This window comes from Megascapheus bottae, chromosome 32 (genome assembly GCF_031878675.1).
Source record: "Megascapheus bottae isolate mThoBot1 chromosome 32, mThoBot2.hap1, whole genome shotgun sequence".
Classification (NCBI taxonomy): Eukaryota; Metazoa; Chordata; class Mammalia; order Rodentia; family Geomyidae; genus Megascapheus; species Megascapheus bottae.
The window spans coordinates 9,030,435-9,036,386 of NC_143540.1; positions in this window are offsets into that span (position 1 = coordinate 9,030,435).

The window sequence follows — 5,952 nt, forward strand, 5'->3', positions numbered from 1 at the left end:
ATGTGCATTCTCTAGAATGTGGAGTAAGCTACCCCCCCTTCATGGGGTTTTGGGGGGCGTTTCATGTGTGTGGATGTAGGTTTTTTTTTTTTAATCGCCTTCCACTGTGAGTTATAGCCATGAATAATTATAAACATAATACACATATAAACATATATGTCTATGGATCTATACTTGCTTAGTATGGGGGGGGAGGGAGTAACTCAATGAAAGATCTAGAACAACAATAACCACAACAAAAACCAACAATGAGAAAATCCATAGCTCCAGCCAGAGAGATGCAGCTGCTGGGGAGAGAGGGTGCAGAGTTCTGGGTCACTGTCACCACCCCAGCCACCAACCCGGCCTCCTCCTCTTCCTCCTCCCTCTGCAGGGTGGCTCTCAGTACCTCAGTTTACCCATCCTTTTTCTTTTTTTTTTTTCCCACTGTGTTCCCCCCACCAAAATCAGCAACCATGCTAAGCCACACAAGGTTGCCTTTCTCCCCCCCCATCCCCCTCCTCCTCCTCCTCCTCAATGGATGGCAAACCAACAGTACCCCATCATCACAACACCCTAAAAACTTACAGCATTTGCTGAAATGAAAAGCTGGTCACTATTTGGGGTTCATTTTTTTTCTCTCTCTCTCTATATATACATATATGTCCAGTGTTTGTTTCACGTCCCAAAGAGACGGTTTCACAGATCTTATTAGAGAGACAGAGAGAGAGAGAGAGTCAGGATGATTGGCTTTGTGAATTTTATATTTTTATTTATTTATTTTATGTGTAGAAATCTGGGCCCCACATCCTGGTTGGAACCACTTTAAAAAACAATAATTACAACAACAATAATAATAATAATAATAATAATAATAATTTTTCTTTTCCAACCATTTCCACTTATTTTCAAGTGGGGCTGTATGATTCTCAGTGACAGGCTTTTGAGAGTAAAGGAAAGGACTGGATCAAAGCAATTCTCTCTCTCTCAAAAAAGCCATTCCCTCCATGTCTCTTTATTCATATATACATATATATATATTAATGAATGCATTATTTTTGCTAGAGGTGAAGTGTACCAAAAAGCCAACCTACTGCAATGGCTGACCAGGTGAAGATTTCTCTTCACCGCAGAAACACAGCCGAGCGTTCATTTATTTATCTTCATCTCATTTTTTTTTTAAAGAAAAACTCAAATAAAACACCACAACATTGAACCCACAGGTATATTGCATCATGTTTGATCAACCAAGAGGCCCGGTATCATGTGTCATCATTGGCTTCCTTGGTGAAACTAGTTTAAGGGGAAAAAAAAAAAAAAAACATAAAAAAATAAATTAGCTTGGAGTTTGGTTTCTAGACTGGAAAAAGATTTGTCACCACTACACAGAGTGGATTAACTGATCTCAGACGCCTTGGGTTGATTTCTAGGACAGAAAAGGTAAAGAAGAAATAACAATAACTACATTTATATGTAATACATCTTATATATACAATATATAAATATATAATATACAAATATATAAAATATGTTATATAAATACAACCCATAAAATATAATATGGAATGTATAAATATATATAAATAAATAAGATAGAATACATAAATATACTAATATAGTATATATAATATATTCATAAAATATATAGTATTTGATATATATTATATGTGGTATGTGCCTATATATTCTTTTAATGAAATGATCTGCCCAAGGTCAAATCGTTTAGTTTTTTTTTTTTTGACAAATTATTTAATAGTGATGATTTCTTTTATTTATTGCATTTTATTTTGTTATTTCTTTGGCTTCAGGAGGGGTCTCTCGTCTCATCTTCCATAAGTTTCTCATGTTCTATTTCTCATAAGATGGTCAGAAGCTTTTATTTTTCTGAGAGAGCCAACCACCACCACCAAAAAGGAAAAAAAAAAATCTCAGCAGCCTTAAAACTCATTTAAAAAAAAATTTTAGCACATTGAACATATGGTGAGGAAAAATAATAAAATACAAAAGCAGCTTTCTGTTTGACCACCGCAATTACTCCACAGCCTTCTGTTTAAAATTTCCTTTTGCTTGATGTTATCTTCTAGAGGGGGAAATATAGATTTAAATTCTACATCTGCATTAAAACACCCCAATAGCCCAGGCAAGAAGAGGTGAATTTTGTCCAAGTGCAATCCACCATGCCAATTCAAAAATACTAACAAAGAAATTCAAATTCTAAAGGAATAAGAATATTTTTTAAAGGAGCTTTATTTTTCCATCTGCCTTGAAGTGAGTACCATTAAATTAAACAGGTTCTTTGTGTGTGTGTGTGTGTGTGTGTGTGTGTGTGTGTGTGTGTGTGTTTAGCCCTGAATTGAGTTAAAAAAATCATATTTATGCAAGAGAGGTGAAATGAACTCAGAAAAATGTGGGGATTTATTTTTATGTATTTATTAAATAACTGAACGCTAGTAAATCATCTGAGCAACTTAGAAAATGCAAGGCTTGAATCAGGTTAACTGTTCATTTTTTCACAATGTTAAGTATATAGTGGCAATCTGGTTGAGATGACATACCTTTTTCTTTTCTTTTCTTTTTCTCATTCCCTTTTCCATCTGTGTGAATGTTCACCAAGAACCAGTACTTTTTCTTCTCTCTCTCTCTCTTTCTTTCTTTCTAAATAAAAATAGTTTCTCACAAAGACAGAAATGAGACAATGACCGAATGCTCTGTGAATCCGTGATTAGACTTTTTCCATGGCCTATGAATGAGAGCAATTGACATACAGGGAGACAACACAGGTCCAGACATGTGAAAGGGTATCAATGTATGTGAATGAATGCACCTTCTATCTGGCAAATATCATGTAACCCTTTTATTAATTACAATAAAAAATATATAAAAAGAAATTAAAAAATAAAAAGAAATATATATATATATGTATATGTCCTGAAGGTAGGGTAAACCTAAAGGTAGTAGGATATGCCTAAATAATAATAATAATAATAATAATAATAATAATTAAATTAATTGAAAAATAAAGGCCATATCCAATCTCCAAGAGTGACCGACTGAGATTTCCTGACAGAGAATTACAGACAGAACAAGGTCCATGGTTTGCATGTATAGTATATCATTTAAGGCTTTAAAAAGAAAAAAAAACAAAACCCCAAAATCCACACATGTTCACATCTCTTTTTCTTTTCTTTCTTTTGTTTTTTTTTGTTGTTACCTTTTGTTGTTTTGGAAGATGAGAAATCAGCACAAAATAATAATTAATGGGAGAAATAAATCCAGTGTAAGGGATTCAGGGTTTTTTAATTTTTTTTTTTTTTTTGCCAGTCCTGAGGCTTGAACTCAGGGCCTGGGTGCCGTCCCTGAGTTTCTTTTGCTCAAGGCTGATGCTCAACCACTTGAGCCACAGCACCACTTCCAGCGTTCAGTTGTGACAAACCCCATTCTTGCTGGGTTTGCAATGCTATCCCTTCCCACAGGAAACAGAGCTGCAGTGTCCATGCATTGTAAGGAAGATAATAATAATGAGACAAAATGTTCCTTGCTGGTCCAGGTGTCGGGGCTCAGACCTGTCATCCCAGCTGAGATCTAAGGATCCCGGTTCAAAGCCAGCCTGAGCAAGAAAGTCCATGGGACTCTCATCTCCAAGGAACCAGCAAAAGGAGCCATGGTTCAAATGCTGGTGTTTGAGACACAAAAATTCAAGGAGAGTTCAAGACTCAGGACTGACATGCGTACACACACACACACACACACACACACACACCTCCCTTAGAATAGCTAGTTTTGAAAAATGCAATAAAAATGGGTAGATTTAAAATTTAATGTAAATTTAATTTAAATTTTAAAAATTTAAAAACTTATAAAGTATATAACGCACTCAAGGTTTCCTCAAACAACCAAATGGGACTGTACTTCTCTCCAGTGGATCAAATTCACATCTAGCCACAGAGTGGTACCACTTAAATATGACTCCGGAGTGGCTGAGAGCTGAGGATGGCAGTTCAAAGCCAGCCAGGGCAGGAAAGTCCATGAGATGCCCTGATCTAACATAAACCGCAGATAAAGCCAGCTCTACCAAGCTCAGAGACAAGCACCCGGGACTTGAGTTCAAGCCCCAGGACCCTGCACCAAAGTGAATAAAAATATTATATATGTATATGTAAAATACATATAGTGTATAAAACAAATATTCTATATATGATATACATAATCATAGATAACTACGTATAATATGTAGTTATAACTACATAATATATAGTATATAACTAATATAACTAGTAATATACAACTAGATACATAACTATATATTATATATTATACAATTATTTTAATATCAACTATCTCAACAGATAGTATACATAACTACATAATACTATATATTAACTAATATATTACTATTATAGTTATGATAATATAACTATTTTATAATTATATGTGACTATTATATATAACAATACACAATATGTTATATGATATACTATAATGTATACTATATATTATTGTATATACTGTTATACACATGACATACATATTTAATGTATAGCACATACCATAATATAAAATATTATATATCACATGCATACTATACAGTGTATTATATATCCCACAGATATTTTATGCATGTCATATATAACATATAGCATATAATATGTTACATATATAATACATATTATGTAATATACAATCTATAATGCATGACATAGTGGCATATAACTATATAACATATCATATGTAACTATATTTGCAATCACTGTATTATATAGTTATAACTATATGTATATAATTATATAGAATAGCAGTGTCAAGTATATATACTCTCAATTATGCACACATATACTGTCAATAGTATATATCCACCTGCATATTTACACATACATATACACACATATCAAAACTCGTTATATATAACAATACGTAAAACTATGTAGCACAGCGCTGTGAGGATGCACATACATAATCAAGCAGGCACACCCGTACTTCCAATAGTATATATACAGTTATATGTTTACACACATATGCACACACATAGATATCCGTTATGTATAGGGATATATAACTATACAGAGAACTCTATAGAACAGGGCAGGACGTTTGCACATATGTAGTCAAGTATGTACTATATGTCAATAGCATATACGGACATATTTACACACATATATGCACCTATACCTATACATATGACTCTATATAGAACAAGTGCAGTCAAGTGTGCCTGCACGCACTGCCAGGTGTGCAATGCACGGTTAGTGTAAACACAGGTGCATGGTGTGTGCATGTACTCCCAGGCGTGGCTGCCCCACCCCGCCCTCGGCGGGCCCGCAGCAGCCTGGGAACTCAGCGAGGTTGCAGGGTCCCCGGGTCGCGGGTTCCCCGGGGTACGGGACGCCGACGCACCCCCGACTTGGAGCGGGGGCTGCACAGGGGGTGCAGGCGGGACGGCAGGTCCTGGTAGGGGTGTAGACAGACACGCCAGCCCCCACTGCCTCTGAGACGCGTCGCCACAACCCGCCACCCGCTTCTCGGCCCAGGCCCGCTCCGCTACTCCGGCCGCCCGCGGCACGCCGGCCGCGTCGCACCTGCTCCGGCGGCGCCCGGATCCGAACTTCTGACCTGCCAGGACCTGTACCTCCCTGCCTCCCCCCTCCCATTTCGACGAAAGTGGGCGGGGCTTGGGGGGCGGGGTCGCCACAGATGGAAGTTGAAGACCACGCCCCACCGCCAGACACCACCCACCAGGCCCCGCCCCCTCCACCGGGCCCCGCCCCTCCACGGGCCTTGCAGAGTAGGAACTACTTTCTCCGCCCGCCTGGCCCCGCCCCCTCGCGGGGGCGCGGGGACTACTTTCCCCCTCACCCTGCGCTTGGCTCCTCCCCTTCGGGCTTGACGCCGCGGAGCGTTCCGCGCTGCGAGGGCGGCCGGCGGAAGGAGACCGCGGCACCTTCGCCGCTTTATAAGGCGCTCCTTGTGCGGCGCCAT